The 26,934-nt window shown below is 27.0% G+C and overlaps 1 protein-coding gene across 1 annotated transcript in view; it reads right to left on the bottom strand.

Annotated features, from left to right (window-relative positions):
* The window catches only part of tei (irregular chiasm C-roughest protein teiresias), a 470,430-nt gene that overhangs the window by 69,865 nt on the left and 373,631 nt on the right, over nucleotides 1-26,934 (bottom strand). The window lies entirely within an intron of this gene.

The following is a 26,934-nucleotide window of genomic DNA, read 5'->3' as shown; positions in this document are numbered from 1 at the left end:
TTAGAATTGACCTTCTTTTCTCTATTGCATACCTTAGGGATTAAAAGTTTATTTTTTTTTTTTTTTTTTTTTTACTTTTCCCATAAAGTTAACCTTAAGCCTATCTGATTTACACCAAATAAATACTGATAAAAAATAATATTTTTATTTTTGCTAAAAGAAACTTTCCAACCAACCATAATAACCTTTTTTTGGGGGAAGGGGATGGCAAACAAACCAACTGAACAGAAAGTTTTCGTTTTTAGCAAATTTCATTGAATTAAATCTCTATGTAAATTTGTTGAAGATTTCCTATAATGCTGTATAAAGTTCTCATGATTTGCATAATATCTTGAAAACATTGTTGTCAGATTGAGCGGCATTAGCAGCGTTCACCTTTCGCAATTCGTTATTTATTAATGGCGAAGCATACTTTTGGGCTGTTTGGTTTAAAAGCCATAGTAAAGCCTACCTTACCCCATGGTCAATGGTAAGTTGGCAGGGGGCGAGGGGTGGGAGAGATATGGCCAGAAATGGCATGTATTTATTTAAAATGTTCACCATTTGCCATGAATTCTAGTCATGAACGAAAAAAGGGATCACAAATTCCCCTATGATTTGTTATTTATTTGTCCATTATTTAAATTTGAACTGGGCCTTTAGATGATAACAAGGAGTAGGAGTTTCTTTTAACCCTTTTAACACTTTGGGGAAAATCGAACATTTGTTGTTTATGATTTTTGTTCTACGAAGAAGAAGATTTTAGGTTTTCTTTAAGTAACAGATCAAATGGAAAAATACAAGAAGGCAAAATGAAAGGCTTGATAGAAAGCAAATATCCTGCCACATAAAGATTATTTGCCTTAGAATAATAGGGCCAGATGACTTCAATAAGAAATGTTTATTTTTTTTTTCAAAGTAAAGAAAAACCGAATGTTGAAATATTTTTTTTTTATAAAAAAAACTTGAAAACTTGATAAAAAAAATTTTGTTTTATCAAGTTTTCCTTTAAAAGCTTTTATTTTGATTGAAGCTCAATTCATATTTTGTTCTCAAAACTTTTCTCATTCGCAATCGCCTACAGATATCATTTTTTAAATATGCCAATATGTCCTTCAAAGGATTTATGAACTTTCGAATTAATGCTCTCTTATCAACTACATGGCATATTTGTGTTTTTTTTTGCATGGTTCTTACATTGCCGATGTGGAAATATGGGTAAGAGCTTTGGCATTGCTGGCATATTTTGATTGTGAAGTGTTGACATATTGAAGTCTTAGTTATTGATGTGTTGGTTGAATCGTATGACTCACATCACTAGCAGTAGCCGCGCATCACAATCATCCATTCGCAATTGTGTTGGTACGAGAGAGGCTCCACTTTTATTCCTGCTGCATTGAGGGGTGTTGTCTTTGGCAGACAGGATATAGCAAAAAAAAAAAAAAGCAAAAATGCAAGAGCTCGTCTAACATGGTAAGCTATGCAACATCTATTGAGTATTGTGGACAAAACCATTGAAAGAATGAAAACGAAATGATGTAGTCTGGAAATATTTAGTTCAAGGATTACTTCAAACGCCCTTAAGGACTTTTGGAATCAATACTACTGTGCAATGTTTCTGGTTGTGTTCTACTCTCTCCCTCTCACTCTCCATAACTAAAGCTGCGAATGCTTTGTAGTATTAGTGTGCGGAGATATCTTGCTTAGGTGTATGTTTCAGGGATGGAAAATGCAGTACTATAGTACTTTTTTCAATGCATTTTTCACTCTGGTCAATACCGTAGTACCCCCGCGAATGACTTAGTACCTTTTGTGTAGGCATTTTTGTGCCTATATCAGATTTTTGGTACAATATTTTTGACAAAATATTTTAATATTTTGAGAAAGTCTATAACAAACTTATTTGCTAATAGTCTTTTAAAAATTTGGCAAAACAGACAAATTAATGTGGGAAGAAAATCTCGATTTTGTAAACCCCATAGTCAAGAACACGAATTCTTGAATTTCAAGAATGTTTTAAGTAGACAAAAAGCATGTGACTCTATATTACTCTTCCACACGAACACTTTCTAGATAAGAAGTTATCGATCGCGTACTAAAATAAAGCGAACCATTACAGTCACGGTCGAAACTTGAGACAAAAATAATCTACCAACATTTGGAGAAAATCTTACCAAAAAATACCAAACAAATATTCTTCAGAAAGTTTTGTCACAATTTTATGTCGCCAGAAAATTTTGTCAAAATTTCATTTCCATAAAAAATTTGGTCTACAGTTTATTCCTGTAGGAAATTTTAACAAAATGTAATTTCTATAGAAAATTTTGTCAAAATTTAATTTCTATAAAAAATTTTTTCAAAATTCTATATGTATAGAAATTTTGTAACAATTTTATTTCGGTAGAAAATTTTGTCAACATTTTAATTTTATAGAAAATTCTGTCAAAATTTTATGTCTATAGAAATTTTGTCAACATTTTATTTTTATCAAAAATTTTGTCAAAATTTTATTTTTATCAAAAATTTTGTCAAAATTTAATTTCTATAACCAATTTTGTCAAAATTTAATTTCTATAGAAAATTTTGTCAACATTTTATTTCTATAGAAAATTTTGTCATAATTTTATATCTATAGAAATTTTGTCAAAATTTTATATCTATAGAAATTTTGTCAAAATTCTATATCTATAGAAATTTTGTAAAAATTTTATTTCGGTAAAAAATTTTATCAAAATTTTATTTTTTATAGAAAATTTTGTCCAAATTTTATATCTAAGAAATTTTGTCCAAATTTTATTTCTATAGAAAATTTTGTCAAAATTTAACTTCTATAAAAAAATTTGTGAAAATGTTATTTTTATCTAAAATTTTGTCAACATTTTATTTAAGAAGATAATTTTGTAACATTTTATTCTATAGAAAATTTGGTCAACATTTTATTTCTGTAGCAAATTTTGTCAAAACTTAATTTCTATAGAAAATTTTGCCAGAATTTTATTTTTATCAAAAATTTTGTCAAAATTTTATATCTATAGAAATTTTGTCCAAATTTTATTTTTATTGAAAATTTTGCCAAAATTTAATTTCTATAAAAAATTTTGTGAAAATTTTGTCGAATTTTTATTGTTATAGAAAATTTTGCCGGAATATTATTTCTATAGAAAATTTTGTCAAAATTTTATTTTTATCTAAAATGTTGTCAAAATTTTTTTTAAGTAGATAATTTTGTAACATTTTATTTCTATAGAAAATTTGATCAACATTTTATTTCTGTAGCAAATTTTGTCGAAACTTAATTTCTATAGAAAATTTTGCCAGAATTTTATTTTTATCAAAAATTTTTTCAAAATTTTATTTTTATCGAAAATTTTGTCAAAATTTTATTGTTTTGAAAATTTTGCATTAATTTTAGTTCTATGGAAAATTTTGTCAAAATTTTTTTTCTCTAGAAAATTTGGTAACATTTTATTTCTATAGAAAATTTGGTCAACATTTTATTTCTGTACCAAATTTTGTCAAAATTTTATTTCTATAGAAAATGTTGTCAATTTTCTTTTCTTATTTGTTGTTTTGACAGAAAATTTTGTTAAAATTTTATATCTATAGAAATTTTGTCAAAATTTTATATCTATAGAAATTATGTCAACATTTTATATCTATAGAAATTTTGTAAAAATTTTATTTCGGTAAAAAATTGTATCAATATTTTATTTTTTTATAGAAAATTTTGTCAAAATTTTATATCTATAGAAATTTTGTCCAAATTTTATTTTTATCGAAAATTTTGTAAAAATTTTATTGTAATAGAAAATTTTGCCAAAATTTTATTTCTGTAGAAAATTTTGTTAAAGTTTTTTTTATCTAAAATTTTGTCAAAATTTTATGTTTATCTAAAATTTTGTCAAAATTTTATTTAAGCAGATAATTTTGTAACATTTTATTTCTATAGAAAATTTGGCCAACATTTTATTTCTGTAGCAAATTTTGTCAAAATTTAATTTCTATAGAAAATTTTGCCAGAATTTTATTTTTATCATAATTTTTTTCAATATTTTATATCTATAGAAATTTTGTCAAAATTTTATATCTATAGAAATTTTGTCAAAAAAAACTTTTTCAAAAATTTTGTCAAAATGTTATTTCTATAGAAAATGTTGTCATTTTTTTTTATCTTATTTGTTGTTTTGATAGAAAATTTTGTCAAAATGTTATTTCTATAGAAAATGTTGTCATTTTTTTTTTAATCTTATTTGTTGTTTTGATAGAAAATTTTGTCAAAATTTTGTATCTATAGAAATTTTTTCAAAATTTTATATCTATAGAAATTTTGTAAACATTTTATCAAAATTTTATTTTTTACAGAAAATTTTGTCAAAATGTTATATCTATAGAAATTTTGTCCAAATTTTATATCTATAGAAATTTTGTCCAAATTTTATTTTTATCGAAAATTTTGTCAAAATTTAATTTCTATAAAAAATTTTGTGAAAATTTTATTTTTATAGAAAATTTTGTCGAAATTTTATTGTTATGAAATTTGATGACATTTTATTTCTATAGAAAATTTTGTCAAAATTTTATTTTTATCTAAAATTTTGCCAAAATTTTATTTAAGTAGATAATTTTGTAACATTTTATTTCTATAGAAAATTTGGTCAACATTTTATTTCTGTAGCAAATTTTGTCAAAACTTAATTTCTATAGAAAATTTTGCCAGAATTTTATTTTTATTAAAATTTTTTTCGAAATTTTATATCTGTAGAAATTTTGTCAAAATTTTATATCTATAGAAATTTTGTCGAAATTTTATTTTCTACAGAAAATGTTGTCAAATTTTTTTCTTATTTGTTGTTTTGACCTCAGTTTAAAAACCATTGCGTTGACTAAACTACAAGAGTAGCTTAACCAACAGAGGAAAAGAGTGTTTGTCAAATTTATTTGGGCAAAGCCCTATAGACTGCAAGATGGTTGGATGGACGCACGTTTCGGAATTACCACATTCCTCATCAGCATCATGCAAGTAGCAAAACTATCAACCAATTATCAGAACAAAATCTGGTAGTTCACCAAACTTTATGTGGACCACACTTGAGCCTTCCGAAATGTTTGTACATAGATTTATTTCGGCAAAAGCCCACTATCATAAAGCTTTTTTCGGATGGTTCAAGTGTGGTTCACTTTGGGTTTGGTGAACTACCAGAATTTGTTCTGATAATTGGTTGTTAATTTTGCTGCAAGTAGAGGATGCTGATGAGAAATGTGGTAATTCCGAAACGTTCGTCCATCCAACCATCTTGCAGTCTACAGGGCTTTGCCCAAATAAATTTGACAAACATTCTTTTCCTCTGTTGGTTAAGCTACTCTTGTAGTTTAGTCAATGCATGGTTTTTAAGCTGAGATCAAAACAACAAATATCTTCAATCATATTTGTTGTTTTGATCTCAGCTTAAAAACCAACGCAATGGACTAAACTACAACAGTACAAACCAACAATAACAAAAAATTTTGTCAAAATTTTATATATATAGAGAATTTTGGCAAAATTTTATAACTATAGAAATTTTGTCAAAATTTTATTTCTGTAGAAAATTTTGTCAAAATTTTATTTTTAATGAAAAAATTTATATCTATAGAAATTTTGTCAAAATTTTATATATATAGAGAATTTTGTTAAAATTTTATTTTTATAGAGAATTTTGCCAAATTTTTATATCTACAGAAATTTTGTCAAAATTTTATTTCGGTAGAAAATTTTGTCAAAATTTATTGTTTTAAAAATTTTGTCAAAATTTTATTTTTATTTAAAAAAATTTTTCAAAATTTTATTTCTATGGAAATTTTGTCAACATTTTATATCAATATATATTTTATCAAAATTTTATTTCGGTAGAAAATGTTGTCAAAATTTTATTTTTAACTAAAATTTTGTCCAAATTTTATATATAGAAAATTTTGTTAAAATTTTATTTTTATTAAAAGTTTTGTTAAAATTTTATATCTATAGAATATATTATCAAAGTGTTATTTCTATAGAAAATTTTGTCAAATATTTGTTTTTATTTATCTACAGAACATCTATGAAGTACCATGAATTCTACCAATTTATCAAACAGTAGAATTCTACCTAGTGTGACGACCGTGATTACAATACTGCTATAATCTTTGTAAGCGGATATAAAACTAAAACCAAAAAATATTTAAAACAAACAAAATTTTATTTTCTTTAAAATTCAGTCTAAGTGAGCTCGTGTCAATGTTCCTCCAATTGAATTTCTGTTGGGATTTAGTGAAAATTACTTTTTCGCTAAAAAAGCCTTTTTTTGTACATTCATAAAAGTTGTATTTTCCAACCCTGGTATATTTGTTTTTGTTTTGAGAGCCTCCCAAATAACTCTCTCTCTCTCTCTGAGTATACAATTCACATGAGCTTAAGTGATTAATGATTGTTCTAGGAATTTTGTTCTTCAATGACCGGAAATATACCATTTCCGATTATTCCTTTCAATTTCAATTGTTGTGTGTGTGTGTTTTTTTTGTTTTTCCAAGGAAACTCTCCATATGTGGCCTTCAATCCCCCGATTATTGTTGTTAGTCTTAGACAAGGCCTTTGGTTGTTCCTCTTATGATCCTAATAGAACTCTACATGACTTCCAACTGATTAAGAGCTCATTAAGCCTGTCAATACATCCAGAGATTTTACAGAGTATTTCATGGAAAAAGCTTTATCAGGAAGTTGATGTAAAGATGGATTATGTTAGGACATGCAACATCTTTGATTATTTCATGGAACTAGTTATGCCAAAACTTTAATATATTTCAATTGTATGGATATGTTACATTATAATCGTGTAAGTAAGACATACAAATATGAATATTTTGTTACAGTATATGCATATACAAATTGGGTAGTATTTTCAGATTTGTAATCAAACTTCAACTTATTTTTAGACGAATTTTTAAAGAACTATTGGAAAATTAAAATACAAAAAACACATAAAATTCAGAAAAATGAGGCCGCGACAGCTCCTCAAATGGTTTATTCGCTTAGTTCAATTTTGGCATACTCTCTACAACTTTTCGGCCTGTATCCCACCACTAGAATATTCAACATAGTTTTCCAATACGTCAATTAAAGCGGATTTGTCAGTATAGATATGAGTTTTAACATATCCCGAGAAAAAATAGTCTAAAAGAGTTAAGTCGATCGATCTAGGAGGCCAATTTACCGGTCCCGAACTTGAAATAAAATGCTTCTAAATAGCTCCAGGCTGTATAGCATGTGACATCGTCTTGTTGAAACCACTTGTCATACAAGCGCGAAAAAAAACGAAAAATGTTTTTTTTTTTTTTGTCAGATTGGTAGAATTCTTGATATTTTGGTAGATTTTGCCAATTATTAATTTCCAACTAAAAGGCACTTTACTAATTTTCTATACAACATAAAATTTTAACAAAATTTTATATACAAACTAAAATGTTGATAAAATAGAAATAAAATTTTGAAAAAATTTTTCTATAGAACTAAAATTGTGAGAAAATTTTCAATAGAAATTTGAGAATATTTTCTATAAAAAAGAGAAAAATTTTCTATACAAATAAAATTTTGAGAAAATTGTCTATACAAAGAAATTTTTCGATACAAATAAAATTTTCACAAAATGTTCTATAAAAAATAAAATTTTTACAAAATTCTCTACACAAACTAACATAAAACGTTGACAAAATAGAAATAAACTTTTGATAAAATTTTCTATAAAAATAAAATTTTAAGAAAATTTCCAACAGAAATAAAGTTATGAGAAAATTTTCTATATAAAATTTTAACCGAAATTTTCTATAGAAATAAATTTTTTTTTTTGAGTTTTTTTTTTGGCAAATTTTGACCGAATTTTCTATAGGAATGGAATTTTGGTAAAATTTTCTATAGAAATAAAATTTTGGTAAAATTTTCTTCAGAAATAAAATTTTTACAAAATAAAAAAAATAAAATTTTGTGAACATTTTCTATAGAATTAATAGTTTGAGAAAATTTTCTATACAAATAAAATTTTGACAAAATTTTCTAAAAAATGTTGACATTTTTTTTTAGAAATAACATTTTGAAAAATTTTCTATACAAATAAAATTTTGAGAAAATTGTCTATACAAAGAAATTTTTTGATAAAAATAATATTTTCACAAAATTTTCTGTACAAAATAAAATTTTTACAAAATTTTCTATACAAACTAACATAAAACGTTGACAAAATAGAAATAAGCTTTTGATAAGATTTTCTAAAAAAAAAAAAATTTTGAGAAAATTTCCAACAGAAATAAAGTTATGAGAAAATTTTCTATATAAAATTTTAACCGAAATTTTCTATAGAAATAAAATTTTTGTTTGGCAGTTTTTTTTTGCAAGTTTTGACCAAATTTTCTATAGGAATGAAAGTTTGGTAAAATTTTTTATAGAAATAAAATTTTGGTAAAATTTTCTACAGAAATAAAATGTTGACAAAATTCTCCATAGAAATAAAATTTTGAGAACATTTTCTATAGAATTAATTTTTTTAAAAAATTTTCTATACAAATAAAATTTTGACAAAATTTTCTATGAAAGTAAAATATTGACATTTTTGTAGAAATAACATCTTGAGAAAATTTCCTATATAAATAAAATTTTGGGAAAATTGTCCATAGAAATAAAATTTTAAGAAATGTTTCTATACAACAAAATTCTATAGCAATAAAATATTGCATAATAAGATTTTTTTTGTTTGGTAGTTTTTTTTTTACATATTTTGACAAAATTTTCTATAGAAATGAAATGTTGACCAAAATTTTCTATAGAAATAAAATTTAGAGAAAATTGTCCATAGAAATAAAATATTGACAACATTTTCTATAGAATTAATATTTTGAGAAAATTGTCTATACAAATAAAATTTTGACAAAATTTTATATAAAAATAAAATTTTGACAAACTTTCGTATAGAAATAAAATTTTGACAAAATTTTCTATACAAAAAAATTTTGACAAACTTTTCTAAACAAATAAAATTTTGACAAACTTTCCTATAGAAATAAAATTTTGACAAACATTCCTATAGAAATAAAATTTTGACCAAAAATTTCTATAGAAATAGAATTTTATCCAACATTTAGAAAAAAAAAGTTTTGCAAAATAAGATTTTTTTTTTGACAAAATTTTGTATATAAATAAAATTTTGACAAAATTTTCTATACAAAAAAATTTTGACAAACTTTTCTAAACAAATAAAATTTTGACAAACTTTCCTATAGAAATAAAATTTTGACAAACATTCCTATAGAAATAAAATTTTGACCAAAAATTTCTATAGAAATAGAATTTTATCCAACATTTAGAAAAAAAAAGTTTTGCAAAATAAGATTTTTTTTTGTAGTTTTTTGGCACAGTTTGGTAAAATTTTCTGACTCCAGTTATAATTGTGTATGTATGTCAATCATATACAAATTGGATATCATCTCACGGTAGCTCTCTCTATTCACAATTACATTATCGTTCGCATCATCTTTGAAGGAGAACGGTCCTGTGACGCCACCAGCCCATAAATCGCTCCAAACGGTGATTTTTCTGAATGCATTGGTAGCTTTTGTAATGAGCAAAAAAACTACCTTCGTCCCTGAATACAATTTTTCGATAAGAATCGAGCGATGAATTCAATAATTTAAAAGCGTTGTTCGTTTTTCAGATTACATCATAGACCAAACTGAATGGGTCATATCGGTATAGCTCCATATAACTCGATGCCCAGATTTGGCTTGTGGAGCCTCTAGGAGGAGGAAATTTCATCCGATCCAATTCAAGTTTGATACTTGGCACACAGCCATATATAAATTGGTTCATATCGGTCCATGCATAATTATATGTAGCCCCCATTTTTAGTTCCAACTTTACTCTACAACATATCCTTGGGTCAAAAATTCAATGGATTGAGATCAGAAGATTTTGGAGCCCATTGTGCGATGAAATGAAACGAGGCGGAACCTGAGAGCGATGTCCTCTTGAAATGTCCATGGTCTACGGCAGAAATGTGTGTCTGCCCAGGGCTTCAATACTGTCCTTAGTATATTTCCCCCGATAATATTTGGCCTTGGATGTGAGCCCATGGTGTATGAATACAATCGGAGAACTCTCATTGACCGTTATGGCGATCAACACCATTGCCATCAGCGGCGCTTGAGTTCTGGTGGCAAATCGGCTGTGTAAATTTTCTGCTGACCTCTTCAGCATATAAATCCGATCATTGTGTTTGTTCACAAATTGCTCAAATTGGAATGGATCAACATCGAAAAAAAAAAACAAATTCTAGCCACTGGCCACTTACGTACAAGCAAAGCAACTGCTGGGCTTTTTCCAGTCTATCTTTTTTTATGCATTGGTCTCGGAGCTCTTGCATTTTTTTGGAACTTCAATGGCTTTAATCAAATCTCCTTTTTAGATATGTTAAGCTCACGAACAAGTTTCCTGTCACGTGGTTTTCACATCATTGAGGGCTTTTCTGATGGCCACTTGTAGATTTAAGTCAAATAAATATCAATCGCACCATCAAACTTGAACACCAATATTTTTATTTCTGAATGCAAAAGATCAAAATGCCTTTGTAAACTTGTAAATAATAAATCTATCAGTTGCCTTGCTATAAAATATTATAGTCTTTGAGAGAGAGAGTGATAATGTGGTAATGGAATGGAACTCTTTGCAACCCAACTAATTTTAATGGCTCTCTAACCTCTTATTATGTCCTGAAAATGATTGAGGGCGTTCTTATACTTAGCCTTGAGCTATGGTATGATACCAAAAAATGGCTTCAAAGGTTTTTAAAATTTCCAAATAGCTTTTATCCATACCCTTCTTCACTTCGAACACTTTACAAAAATTAGTTTCCAGGACAATAGATTTTTTTGACTACTCAGTTTATTTTTTTTTCTAAATCTCCATAAGAGATGTGTCATCAATTATGTGACATAAAAGCCCTTTTAAATCATATTCGAATGTGAACATTTGTTTATGGCATTCTTTTGTTTTTTTTTTTCGTTCGTTTTCATGCTGGGTAATTGCTGTCATCATATTTTCCAAACCGCCACCACCAGCAGTGATAGCATCATCGTCATAATCACCATCATCAGCGTCATCATCTCTGTCACAGTCACCGGTAGGTAGTTATCACAACTCATACCAATGCGATATATTTAACTGTTCCAAATGTTATAACATTTAATTGTCCATGTGAATGGCAGTGTATAAGAGAGACAGAGAGAGGGGCAGTGGTGAACAAAAAAATAGGGATGAGTGCGTAGAGTGTGTTGATTAGCAACCCTTATAGGGTGTCAGACAGACCTTTTGTCGTCAATCAACAATGTCAGACATAATTGCACACAAAGTTCATGGTGTTTTTTTTTTTTTTGTTTTCAAGGATAACAATAAACAGGATGCAATTTACTCTTTCGTATACACTCAAACGCATTTTTTTGTTTCAATATTCTTGCCATGAAAAAGGTCTTATGTTGGATGGTCTAGCAGGGGAGTTACAAAATTAGTCTAGGGCTTGTAAATAGAGTTAAAAAGTAGTCACTAAACAATACACTGAAAAAAAGCTTGCCACGATTTTGATTTTACTATAAAAATTTTGGTAATGATTTCATGAGACGAAGGAGAGAAAATTACATGAGACGAAGGAAATAAAATTTTCATACATTAAAGATGCAGTTCACATTTAAATTTAAGTTTAGCGCACTTCATACTAGGCCTCAAAACTTAATTTATTCGTTGTTTCATCTGCTTTCCATTAGTTCAAATTTTTAAGGACGTATATACCTCATTTCCATGGAATTATTTTTGTGTTAAGATCACGGTTGCTAATCGATCCAAAAATAATCAACCAAAATTTGAAGAAAATTTTACCTATTAACTACGAAATAAACTTCTATAGACAATTTTGTCATCATTTTATTCTTAGGGAAAATTTTGTCAAAATATTATTCGCCGAAAAAATGTTGTCAAAATTTTATTCCTATACAATTTTTTTCTAAATTTTTTCTATAGAAAATTTTGTCAAAATTTTATTTCTACAGAAAATTTTGTCAAAATTTTATCCTTAGAGAAAATTTTGTCAAAATTTTCTTCATAGAAAAAATTTTGTCACACTTTTATTCCTATAAAATTTTTTCTAAATTTTATTGAAAATTTTGTTAATATTTTATTCCTATAAAAATTTTTGTGAAAATTTTATTCCAGAGAAATTTTTATCAACATTTTATTTCCAAGAAAAACGCTATAAACTTTTGTCAAAATTTTATTTTTTTAGAAACTTTTGAAAATTTTGTTAATATTTTATTCCTATAGAAAATTTTGTCAAAATTTTATTTCTATAGAAAATTTTGTCAAAATTTTCATTTTACAGAAAATTTTGTCGAAATTTTATCCTTAGAGAACATTTTGTCAAAATTTTCTACGCAGAAAATATGTCAAAATTTTATTCCTTTACATTTTTTTTCTAAATTTTATTGAAAATTTTGTAAATATTTTATTCTTAAAAAAAATTTTGTGAAAATTTTATTCCAGAGAAAATTTTGTCTACATTTTATTTCCTAAAAAAAGCTAGCAAAATTTTATCCTATAGAAACCTTTGTCAAAATGTTATTCTTTTAGAAACTTTAGTAAAAGTTTTATTCCTATAGAAAATTTTATCAAAATTTTATTCCAAGTGAAAATTTTGCCACAATTTAATTAAAATTACAAATTGTGTCCAAAGTTTATTCCTAGTGATTGTTTTTTTGACAATTTTATCCCTAGAGGAAAATATTTCAAAATTTTTCCCTAGAGAAAATTGTGTCAACATTTTATTTCTATAGAAAATTTCGTTAAAATTTTATTTATAAAGAAAATTTTGGCAAAATTTTATTTCTAAGGAAAATTTTGTCAAAATTTTATTTCTATAGAAATTTTTGTAAATTTTTTTTCTATAGAAAATTTTGTCAAAATTTTATTTTTATATAAAATTTTTGTAAATTTTTTTTTCTATAAAAAATTTTGTCAAAATTTTATTTTTATATAAAATTTTGTCAAAATTTTATGTGTTCAGACAATTTTTTCAAAATATTAATTCTATAGAAAATTTTGTCAATTTTTTTTTCTAAAGAAAATTTTGTCAAAAATTTCTTCATAGAAAAAATTTTGTCAAAATTTTATTCATATGCAATTTTTTCTACATTTTATTCCTCTAGAAAATTTTGTTAATATTTTATTCTTATAAAAATTTATGTGAAAATTTTATTCCTAGAGAAAATTTTGTCAACATTTGATTTCCTAGAAAAAACGTTATCAAAATTTTATCCTATAGAGACTTTTGTCAAAATTTTATTCTTTTAAAAACTTTAGTAAACTTTTTATTAATATAGAAATTTTTATCAAAATTTTATTCCAAGTGAAAATGTTGTCAATTTTTTTTTTCTATAAAAAATTTTGTCAAAATTATTTTCTATGAAAATTTTTTCAAAATTTTATACCTAGAAAAAATGTTGTAAAAATTTTATTCCTATACAATTTTTTTTTCTAAATTTTATTGAAAATTTTGTAAATATTTTATTCTTAAAAAAATTTTTTGAAAATTTTATTCCAGAGAAAATTTTGTCTACATTTTATTTCCTAGAAAAAAGCTAGCAAAATTTTATCCTATAGAAACCTTTGTCAAAATGTTATTCTTTTAGAAACTTTAGTAAAAGTTTTATTCCTATAGAAAATTTTATCAAAATTTTATTCCAAGTGAAAATTTTGTCACAATTAAATTCCAATTACAAATTGTGTCCAAAGTTTATTCCTAGTGATTGTTTTTTTTTTGACAATTTTATTCCTAGAGGAAAATATGTCAAAATTTTTCCCTAGCAAAAATTTTGTCAAAATTTTATTTCTATAGAAAATTTCGTTAAAATTTTATTTATAAAGAAAATTTTGGCAAAATTTTATTTCTAAGGAAATTTTTGTCAAAATTTTATTTCTATAGAAATTTTTGTAAATTTTTTTTCTATAGAAAATTTTGTCAAAATTTTATTTTTATAGAAATTTTTGTAATTTTTTTTTCTATAGAAAATTTTGTAAAAATTTTAATTTTATATAAAATTTTGTCAAAATTTTATCTGTTCAAACAATTTTTTCAAAATATTAATTCTATAGAAAATTTTGTCAATTTTTTTTTCTAAAGAAAATTTTGTCCAAATTTTCTTCATAGAAAAAATTTTGTCAAAATTTTAGTCATATGCAATTTTTTCTAAATTTTATTCCTCTAGAAAATTTTGTTAATATTTTATTCTTATAAAAATTTATGTGAAAATTTTATTCCTAGAGAAAATTTTGTCAACATTTGATTTCCTAGAAAAAACGTTATCAAAATTTTATCCTATAGAGACTTTTGTCAAAATTTTATTCTTTTAAAAACTTTAGTAAACTTTTTATTAATATAGAAAATTTTATCAAAATTTTATTCCAAGTGAAAATGTTGTAAATTTTTTTTCTATAGAAAATTTTGTCAAAATTTTATTCCTAGAAAAAATGTTGTAAAAATTTTATTCCTAGAAAAAATGTTGTAAAAATTTTATTCCTATACAATTTTCTTCCTACAGGAAATGTTGCTATCATATTACAAAAACGAATTATTTTATTCTTATAAAAAAAATCTCAAAATTTTATTCTTTAAAAAAAATTTCGTACATTGTTTTCCTAAAAAAACGTTATTCTATAGAAACTTTTATCAAAATTTTATTCCTATAGAATATTTTGTCAACATTTTATTTCTCTGACAAATTTTGTCTTAATTTTATTCCCAAAGAAATTTTTATAAAAAGTTTATTTCTTAAGAAAAAAATTCTTAAGAAAATATTGTCCAAAATATATTCCTCTAAAAATTTTGCCAAAATTTTATTCCTAGAGAAAATTTTGTCAAAATTTTATTACTATAGAAGATTTTGTCAAAATTTTATTCCTATAAAAAATTATTGTCAAAAGTTTATTCATATAAAAAAAAATTTTTCAAAATTTTATTCCAATAAAAATTTCTACCAATCAATAAAAAATGTACCATTTTTGGTAGGTACTAACAATGGCAAACGTGGTTAAGATACCGAATTTGAAGCCGGATCTACTAACTCTAAGGACAAAACAAAAGGGCAAATTCATCCGCTGTCTACCTTATACACTGAAAAAACAGTGAACCCTCCAGGAAGAAAACTTTTGATTAATTTTAGAAAATTTTGAATATTTTTAGAAATATTTAACTAAACAGTATAACAAGCGCTGGAATCGCTCCGATATCACAAAAATAAGTAAATATTTTTCGACAAATTCAAGAAAAATTATTAGACATAAATATTTTTTTTCACTTTTTAAAGAAAATTGTGTAGTTTGAAGGAAAAAATTGTGGTTCAAAATTGCAAGAATGTCTTTAGTGACATACGAAGTTCACAATGGACTCTTTTGTAGTAAAATTTACAAATTTGAGGAAATAATGAACTATTTTATGACAAATACGAATTTAGTAAATCTCTGTCCTTAACTTGTGTATAATTTTTTCCCGTCTTTTAGTTCATTTAACTAAGGTACGCAAAAAATTATTAGAGTAAATTAAACTTTCACCAAATATAATAAGTTCATGAACTAAAATATAGTTAATTTGGCGCCTTCGGTCTGTATAAGAGTCGCCTGAGATATCGAAAGATTTCAGGAGCTTACAAGGACAGAATCGGTCCTTCCCTATATATTTCTAAAGACCAAACTGTACTTCACAAATTTTCTATTTATTATTTTCTATTATATAAACTTTTGCCAACATTTCCTATAGAAATAAAATGTTGACAAAATTTCCTCTACAAAAAAAAAATTACAAAATTTCCTATAGAAATAACATTTTCTATAGACATACAATTTTGAAAAAAATTGTCTGTAGAAACAAAATTTTGGAATAATATTCTACAGATATAAAATTATGACAATATTTTCTATAGAAATAAAATTTTGAACAAATTTTCTATAGAAATAAAATTTTGGAAAATTTTTCTATAGAAATAAAATTGTGACAAAATTTTCTATAGAAATAAAATTTTGACAAAAATTTCTATAGAAATAAAATTTTGAAAAAATTTTAAATATTGGCAAAATTTTCTATAGAAATAAAATTGTAAAATAAATTTTTGGAAATATTTTCAATAGAAATAAAATTGTGACAAAATTTTCTATAGAAATAAAATTTTGAAAAAATTTCCTATAGAAATAAACTTTTGAAAAAATTTCTATAGAAATAAAATTTTGACAAAATTTTAAATGTTGGCAAAATTTTCTATAGAAATAAAATTGTAAAATAAATTTTTGGAAATATTTTCAATAGAAATAAAATTTCGACAAAATTTCCTATAGAAATAAAAGTTTGAAAAAATTACTATAGAAATAAAATTTTGGGAAAAATAAAATTGTGGCAAAATTTTCTATAGAAATAAAATTTCGACAGTTTTTTATAGAAATAAAATTTTGACTTTTTCTATAAAAATAAAATTTTGACAAACTTTTCTATAGAAATAAAATGTTGGGAAAATTTGCTATAGAAATAAAATTTTGACAAAATTTTTTATAGAAATAAAATTTTGACAACATTTTTTATAAAAATAAAATTTTCACAAAATTTTCTATAGAAATAAAATGTTGGCAAAATTTGCTATAGAAATAAAATTTTGACAAAATTTTTTATAGAAATAAAATTTTGACAAATTTTCTATAGAAATAAAGTTTTTACAAAATTTTCTATAGAAATAAAATTTTGACAAAATTTTCCAAAAAAAAAAATAATTTTTTTGTATATAATTTTTTTTTTTTGTATATAAATAAGATTAAATTTTCTATAAAGAAAAATTTGGCAAAAATAAAATTTTGACAAAATTTTCTATAGAAATAAAATTTTGACAAAAATTTCTATAGAAATAAAATTTTGACAAAATTTTAAATGTTGGCAAAATTTTCTATAGAAATAAAATTGTAAAATAAATTTTTGGAAATATTTTCAATAGAAATAAAATTGTGACAAAATTTTCTATAGAAATAAAATTTTAAAAAATTTCCTATAGAAATAAAATTTTGGAAAAAATAAAATTGTGACAAAATTTTCTATAGAAATAAAATTTCGACAGTTTTTTATATAAATAAAATTTTGACATTTTTTATAAAAATAAAATTATGACAAACTTTTCTATAGAAATAAAATGTTGGCAAAATTTTCTATAGAAATAAAATTTCGACAGTTTTTTATAGAAATAAAATTTTGACATTTTTTATAAAAATAAAATTTTGACAAACTTTTCTATAGAAATAAAATGTTGGGAAAATTTGCTATAGAAATAGAATTTTGACAAAATTTTTTATAGAAATAAAATTTTGACAACATTTTTTATAAAAATAAAATTTTCACAAAATTTTCTATAGAAATAAAATGTTGGCAAAATTTGCTATAGAAATATAATTTTGACAAAATTTTTTATAGAAATAAAATTTTGACAAAATTTTCTATAGAAATAAAGTTTTCACAAAATTTTCTATAGAAATAAAATTTTGACAAAATTTTCCAAAAAAAAAAAATAAATTTTTTGTATATAATTTTTTTTTGTTATAAATAAGATTAAATTTTCTATAAAGAAAAATTTGGCAAAAATAAAATTTTGACAAAATTTTCTTTAGAAATAAAATTTTGACAAAATTTTCTATAGAAATAAAGTTTTGACGAAATCTTTTACAGAAATAAAATTTTGACTAAATTTTCTTTAAAAATAAAATCTTCTACAGAAATAAAATTTTGACAAAATTTTCTTTAGAAATAAAATGTTGACTAAATTTTCTTTAGAAATAAAATTTTGACAAAATTTTCTATAGAAATAAAATTTTGACAAAATTTTCTATAGAAATAAAATTTTAAAAAATTTCCTATAGAAATAAAATTTTGAAAAAAATTTTCTATAGAAATAAAATGTTGGCAAAATTGTCTGCCCTCTGCAGTTTAAGCTGAGTACATAATAGTACGGGAATAAAAAACCTATATTCTCCCCATTTATATCTTAGAAAAAATACCCCAATCCATGGCAAGCAAAAAAAGCTAAACAGACCATCTTACCATATCTAAATGATAAAATTTGATTCATCTATTACGAAGAATTTCATTAGACTCATTTAGAACATTGGACAAATGTTATGACCGTTTTTGTACAAGCATTCTACCAAACTTATCAATGCAGTTTAGTGTGTAATAAAATTTAATTCAACACACTCTGGAACAAGCCTTGTTAGCTTTATCTTTATAGTAATGCTTCCATACATATCTCCGCGAGAGTATAAATATATATGGCCCTGGGATAACACAAAAAACACTTCAATGTCCTTGTTTTACGTAGAAAAGAAGGGAAAGTGTGCGATAAAAAAGAAAGGCAAAAAAATCTCGCGTAATATATTTTAAAGGACATTTTTTGTATTTGCCCGGACTTTAGCCCCTTAACAACCAAAGAAACATCAATGTGGTATCGATGTGGTTGTAACGACCAACCATGAAACATTTTCCTTTAAATTATGGATATTTTGTTTTTATTTAATATATCTTTTGCTAGCTAGAACTGTTTCCCCATAATCGTTAAGAGGACACAATGTCCTTTTGGCAACTTTAGGGTGGTTAATAAAAAAATATTTTTGTGAAATAAATAGAATGGAATACCAAATGACAGTGAATGAAATTAGATCTGCTAGAATGTTTAGAATGGTATAATCTTTGCAATAGAATTAGATTTTGTGAATGCATGTAGAGATTTAAAGAAATTTAAGAACGAGAAACAATAAAATTCATTTACATATTTAATGCCGAAAAGTATGCTTTGTTTTTTTGTATTTAATTAAAATGAAATAAATGTGGGAAATTAATGCTGTCATAGACGACAGTGGGTAAAATAGCTTATATATCTGTGTTAAAATGTGAATGTAAAAAAATCGGTAAATAATACGAGGTTTCTAATGGACTTTGTATCGATATATAGTCTTCAGTGAGTCCAATAGACAGATAGAACAGACGGAGAAACAGACAGGTAGCACAAGCGAACTCAGGACTATCGAAAATATAATTAATCTTAGGAATTTCAGGTATGATTATGATTTATTAAAATTGAAATGACGTACTTCCTATTGTGGAGGCATTAGCATGGAAGTCCTTTCTTGAAATGAAGCAGGTCTTCCATAGCGGGCTAGATCTATAAACCTTTTATTATAAATAATACTCGTGCTTCTATTTATAAATAATAACAATGTGTACTCCTGCATACTTTCGATAAGAGAATGCCATAGATTTAAAATAGGCAAATATCTATCTGAAATCCCCATAAGCCTCTTTCGTGGCCTTCTTAAATAACAATCCACAAATTTCAATTAATCTTTTATGCCAATCTTAACAAAGTAAATCATTTGACTTTCCTCCAAGAAAATTCACATCTATTGTGCTTGTGTTACCCCTAAAAAATGTCAGCTCATTGTAACAAGCATTATTGCCATAATAATTTCCTTTCACTTCAAGCCATCAAACACCTTACGAAGTGTAAAATATATTTTTTTGATCGATTGGCTTGTCAGGTGACACATGAACGACAGCAAATCTTTTGTCACTTAAATCTTTTCCTTTCTCCCTCTGTAATTTCCCATTCACAAAATTTGCTATTGCCACAAAACGCAATAATTTCAAATACACCGCAAAGGTATGCTACAGGACAAAAAAAACATGGGTGGCTTTTTTTTTTACCATACACTATACTAAAAGTATGCTACAATGTTTTTTTGTTCGTTTTGCATTTTCAGCATTGTATGGCTGAGCTATGGGGGCGGCTAAGGTAGGTAAGTGATGTTAGTATGGGCTCAGATGCCTTTATATGTCACTCTGACATTTCTCTTGACAAAAGATGACGAGAATTGGAGATGGTGAAAAAAAAACGGAAAACAAATTTGTAAGGATTTACATATCATTGGTTTTGGCAATAGCATCGTTTCTCTTCTGTATTGTTATTTTGTGCTGGCATAAACATGCAATAATGTATAATAATAGTATGTTATGATTGCATATCAACCGTAGAGGGAATCTAAAGAAAAGGGAATATTTGAGGAAGGGGGACACTGCTGACAAATTGTTGTTACGTCCTCCGTTTATTTTCCTTTCGCCTTTGCCTCAAATTATGGAAAGCTTAAATCATTGCCGGATTAGGCCGGGTGACAAAACATAATTGGCGGAAGGTAACTTCTTATTCTTCCAATTTCTTGTCGTTTTCTTTCGCACTCTGTTGCGTTTGAATTCCTTCTTTTGTTTAGGTGAGGGCCCAAGATACTTTCTTTTTTATTGGATCCACATCTTTCGACCTTATTGTATGCCATGTTATTTCACTTAAGTCATCTGCTTTTCAATATTACTTGCTTTCCTTCATCTCTGGCATAACAGTAAAAAAAAAAGAACAAAAAATGTTTCCCCCAAACAAAGGGAAATGTGTCGTTTTTCTCTCGCTCTCTCTCTCTCACTCTCTGAAGTGGTATTAATTTGATGGTAATTGGCAACAAGAACAACAACAATATCCCAAGCATTATCATCCCAAAGGTATGCAATGAAAATGGTAGGATACTTGTGCTTGGGCCGGAAAGCAATTTTCAATAGCGCAATAACTCGGCATACTTTTGGGGATTATGCAAAATATGATGATCAGCTTAAGGTCTTAGGCAGAGATAAAGAATACATTATGAATATACAGGCTGGCTGCTTTTTGTCTCTACATACTTATGATAATTTTTGATAATGGCAAATGGGTTCAACAAAAATGAGAGGAGAAAAACAGAATTCTGTTGAAATTAAGCTAACCATGAAAAAAGGTTTCCTGATATTAGGAAGCCCATGAAACCGGTCATTTATTTAAAAAACTAAATTATCAAGGCCTAGGTCTTAGAAATTCAAATCATAAAATACCAGATACCAGAAAATGAGAACACCTTTTTTTTAAAGCTGACTTCAAGTAAACTTTTTTTCGAGAACATTTTTTATTAATAATGGAAAATGTCAGAGAATATCTATACATTAGTGGAAAACACTTGAATTCGGTTAACTCCCAAAAGTATGCACCTTAGGATGGGGGGTATATTAACTTTGTCATTCCCTTTGTAACAAATCGAAATATTGCTGTAGGACCCCATAAAGTATATATATTCTAGGTCGTGGTGAAATTCTGAGTCGATCTAAGCATATCCGTCCATCCGTTTTTGAAACCACGCTATCTTCCGAACAACAAGCTATCGACTTGTTTTGTTCGTTTTCTATAGAAAATTTTGTCAACATTTTATTTCAATAGAAAATTTTGTCAAAATTTTATTTCTATTGAAAATTTTGTCAAAAGTTTATTTCTATAGAAAATTTTCTCAAAGGTTTATTTCTATAGAAAATTTTCTCAAAAGTTTATTTCTATAGAAAATTTTCTCAAAATTTTATTTCTATAGAAAATTTTCTCAAAATTTTATTTCTATAGAAAATTTTCTCAAAATTTTATTTCTATAGAAAATTTTGTTAAAATTTTATTTCTGTAGAAAATTTTCTCAAAATTTTATATCTATAGATTCTATAGATATTATAGTATAGACGAGTGTAATTAAAGAGTGGCACATTTTTGGGAATAGATGGCACAAAAATGCAAAAACATAACATTTATTGGCACTACAAGAAAGTGACACAAAATTATCACGGTTTTTCAAAACCAGTGCGCCACTTTAGTGGCAATATAAAAACTACACTGCAATTCCACGAAACATATAGCAAAACTTTCCTGGTCTCAATAGCGGATTGGCCACTCTTTTTTCCGTTTCACAGTGTTTCTTTTACGAAAGTTTTGTTGTGATTTGCAGATAAAAATTCAGTTCATGAGGGTTATGTTTTACACTAACTTGTGTGGCATCCATTCATGGCAATTCTCTTCATATCCAGCCCTACGACCAAACAGAATATGGTGCCATTTGTAGCTCCTGGGCAATTGGAACAGTGCTTACATGGCAGTTGGTTTCCACTCTGTCCATGGTTTTTTCGCATTAGGACTTCTCGTAAGTGGTGTTCCTTTGTCATGGAAATAAGCAGAACGGAATCGATAAAACAGAAATAGCGCATGATTGTCTGTTTCAGTATCGTAACCATAACCGCAAGAGACGCAGTCTCTCATAGAAAAATGTTTTGGTTTGCCAAAGTCCATAATATATTTTCGGGTGTACGTCCCTGATAAACCTTATTCACATTTGCAGCCAGTATTGTCAGTATTGGGGATTTTAGCTAAATTGGGAATATTTTTCGGGTATATAGAAGAACTTCCTGTATTGGGAACTTGAATATTTGAGGGGGGAGGGAGGGTTTTTTCATAAATTTGGGGATTTTTGTGGGATTTTTGTTTTAAATCGGTTTAGTATAATTATAGTATATATGACATTCTTTTTATACCCTCCACCATATGATAGGGGTATATTAACTGTCATTCCGTTTGTAACACATCGAACTATTGGTCCAAGACCCCATAAAATATATATATTCTGGGTCGTGGTGAAATTCTGAGTCGATCTGAGCATGTCCGTCCGTCTGTTGAAATCACGCTAACTTCCGAACGAAACAAGCTGTCTACTTGAAACTTGGCGTAAGTAGTTATTATTAATGTAGGTCGGATGGTATTGCTAATGAGCCATATCGGACCACTTTTACGTATAGCCCCCATATAAACCGACCCCTAGATTTTGGTTTGCGGAGCCTCAAAGAGAAGCAAATTTCATCCGATCAGGCTGAAACTTGGTACATGGTGTTGGTATATGGTATTTAACACCCATGCAAAAATTGGTCCTAATTGGTCCATAATTATATATAGCCTCCATATAAACCGATCCCAAGATTTGGCTTGCAGAGCCTCAAAGAGAAGCAAATTTCATCCCATCTGGCTTAAATTTGGTACATGATGTTGGTATATGGTCTCTAACAACCATACAAAAATTGATCCACATCGGTCCATAATTATATATAGCCCCCATATAAACCGATCCCCAGATTTGGCTTGCGAAGCCTCTAAGAGAAGCTAATTTCATCCGATCCGGCTGAAATTTGGTACATGGTGTTAGTATATGGTCTTTAACAATCATGCAAAAATTGGTCCACATCGGTCCATAATTATATATAGCCCCCATATAAACCGATCCCGAAATTTGACCTCCGGAGCCCCTTGGAAGAGCAAAATTCATCCGATTCGGTTGAAATTTAGTACATGGTGTTAGTATATTGTCTCCAACAACCATGCAAAAATTGGTCGATATCGGTCCATAATTATATATAGCCACATACAAACCGATCCCCAGATTTGACCTCCGGCGCCTTTTGGAGAAGCAAAATTCATCCGATCTGGTTGAAATTTTGTACGTGGTGGTAGTATATGATATTTAACAACCATGCCAAAAGTGGGCCATATCAGTCCATAATCATATATAGCCCCCATATAAACCGATCCCGAGATTTGGTTTTGGAGCCTCTTGGAGGGGCAAATTTCATCCGAGTCAGTTGAAATTTGGTATATTGTGCTAGTATATGGCCGTTAACAACCAATGCTAACTAGGTCCATATCGGTCTATAGTTATATATAGCCCTCAGATAAATCGATCCCCAATCACACAAAAATTGGTCCATATCTATAATTGTATATAGCCCCCATATAAGCGAACCCCATATTTCAATTCTGGCTCCCTACGTGCCGTACAAAAGTCCATATCGATTCGTAATTATTTGTAGACTTACCTACACATACTTTTTTTTTGTCTAATGTATACCACGTATGGACTAACTCACAGTTTAGAAAACGATTTAAGATACCACAACCCAAGTAATTCGATTGTGGATGACAGTCTTTCGTAGAAGTTTCTACGCAATCCATGGTGGAGGGTACATAACATTCGGCCTGGCCGAACTTACGGCCGTTTATACTTGTTTAAAGCTGACTTCAAGTATACATTTTTTGAGAACATTTTTTATTACTAATGGAAAATGTCAGGGAGTATCTATACATTAGTGGAAAACACTTGAATTCGGTTAACTCCCAAAAGTATGCACCTTTTTTACACCCTCCACCATAGGATGGGGGATATATTAACTTTGTCATTCCCTTTGTATCTAATCGAAATATTGCTCTACGATCTAAGCATGTCCGTCTGTTGACATCACGCTAACTTCCGAACGAAACAAGCTATCGACTTGTTTCGTTCGTTTTTTATAGAAATAAAATCTATAGAAAATTTTGTCAAAATTTTATTTTTATAGAAAATTTTGTCAAAATTTTATTTCTATTGAAAATTTTGTCAAAATTTTATTTCTATTGAAAATTTTATCAAAATTTTATTTCTATAGAAAATTTTTTCAAAATTTTATTTCTATAGAAAATTTTCTCAAAATTATATTTCTATAGAATATTTTATAAAAAATTTATTTCTATGGAATATTTTGTCAAAATTTTATTTCTATCGAATATTTTGTCAAAATTTTATTTCTGTAGCAAATTTTATCAAGTATATATATTCTGGGTCGTGGTGAAAATTTGAGTCGATCTAGCTATGTCCGTCCGTCCGTCTGTCAGGCTGTCCGTCCGTCTGTTGAAATCACGCCAACTTCCGAACGAAACAAGCTATCTACTTGAAACTTGGCGTAAATAGTTGTTATTAATGTAGGTCGGATGGTATTGCTAATGGGCCATATCGGACCACTTTTACGTATAGCCCCCATATAAACCGACCCCTAGATTTGGCTTGCGGAGCCTCAAAGAGAATCAAATTTCATCCGATCAGGCTGAAACTTGGTACATGGTGTTGGTATATGATATTTACCGTGCAAAAATTGGTCCACATCGGTCCATAATTATATATAGCCCCCATATAAACCGATCCCCAGATTTGGCTTGCGGAGTCTCTAAGAAATGCAAATTTCATCCGATAGTCTCTAGCAACCATGTAAATATTGGTCCACATCGGTTCATAATTATATATAGCCCCCAGATTTGGCTTGCGGAGCCTCTAAGAGACAAAAATAATCTACCAAAATTTTATTGCCATAGACATTTTATCAAAATTTTATTTCTATTGAAAATGTTGTCAACATTTTATGTCTTTAGGAAATTTTGTCAAAATATAATTTCTATACAAAATTTTGTCAAAAATTTATTTCTATAGAAAATTTTGTCAAAAATTTATTTCGTTGTTTTAATTAGTTGACCTTTAAACTTTTAATTATATTTGCTTAGTTCGGCTTGAGGTCATGTGAATAAAAACAGATGTTGTTGTTTTTTTGAGTTGTATTTTTATATTTAAAATTTTCCAATATTTCGAAACATCTCCGATGCTCGTCTTCAGGGAAATTAATCAGTTGTAAATATACTCCCTTGCAAAGAAGTTCACTGTTCTTTAAATTTAAATTAATTTCCCTGAAGACGAGCATCGGAGATGTCTCGAAATATTGAAAAATATAAAAATAAAATAAATATAAAAATACAACTCAAAAAACAACAACATCTGTTTTTATTCACATGACCTCAAGCCGAACTAAGCAAATATAATAAAAATTTATTTCTATAGAAAATTTTGTCAAATATTTATTTCTATAGAAAATTTTGTCAAAATTTTATTTCTATAGAAAATTTATGAAGTATTTCATAGTTGGGGAGGAATAGTTTGCAAAATCTTCCAAAACATCAAGAATCTACCAAATAGTAAAAAATCTGCCATTTTTGATAGACTCGTGGTTTATAATTGTATATAGCCCCCATATAAAGCGACCACCCATATTTCAATTCTGGCTCTATAAATACCGCACAAAAATTCATATCGGTTTGTAATTATTTCTTCCCTATGTATACCGGTCAAGAACTGAATATATACGTATTTAATCGACCTTTGGGAGCCACCGTGGTGTCTGTTATATATCCCGCATAGACTAACTTATAATTTAGTAGATGATGTTAGGAAGTTTTAAGATGCCTTGCTATCGGCCGCAACCCAAGTAATTTAATTGTGGATGTGGATGAGATTCGGCCTGGCCGAACTTACGGCCGTATTTACTTTTTGTATTATTTTTTAGAGCTTTAGTTAAGGTCTCCATGTATTATTTTATAGAATTTTGTTTATTTTATTTTTTTTATATCCCACATTAATCCTTCCGTCCACCAAGGATAATATGCCATTTGCATATCATGCAATAATTCATTTCTATCAATTTATTGAGCATACATTTTTGGCAGGGGTTAGCATAAAATTTAGGCAAACATAAAAAATAAAAAAATAAAAAAAAAAACAAACAAAAATCTCACTAAGACAATAGATACCCATTTACCCCATAACACACAAATCAAGATAAATAAAAAATGAATAGCAAGTAAAATTTGCATATTTTTTCAAATTTCACTGAATACCACCAATCACATGGCCCGAACAAACTGTAAATGCGATAATAATGTGAGGCGATGTGCACAATATTCGCTTGTCGGTTTAGGCTTTTTTCGTTGGTTTTGTTGTTGTGGGTTTTTTTTTTCACTTGCTATAACACTCCTTCATCACGACAGTGTTGTGACACATTTATCTACTTTCCATTTGTTGCCTGGCCTATTGTTATTAGAATATTAAAAAGTATAAATTACAATTTAAGCCGACATGTATGCAATACACACACACACACATTCACTCATATTTGAGTGATAAAGCCTAAAAGTATGTGAAAAGTACACAAAAGCAAAATCAAGCTTTATCACCCATTGTTAGCATAGACTGACGACGGTTACGATGATATAATGCCAAAATATATTCTCATGCCCATTTGGGTGGTGATACTTTAGAGGGTATTTAGTGACAGC

This window comes from Haematobia irritans, chromosome 5 (assembly GCF_050003625.1).
Source record: "Haematobia irritans isolate KBUSLIRL chromosome 5, ASM5000362v1, whole genome shotgun sequence".
Classification (NCBI taxonomy): Eukaryota; Metazoa; Arthropoda; class Insecta; order Diptera; family Muscidae; genus Haematobia; species Haematobia irritans.
The sequence above is the reverse complement of the archived record's forward strand: the minus strand, read 5'-3'. Positions and strand labels throughout refer to the sequence as shown.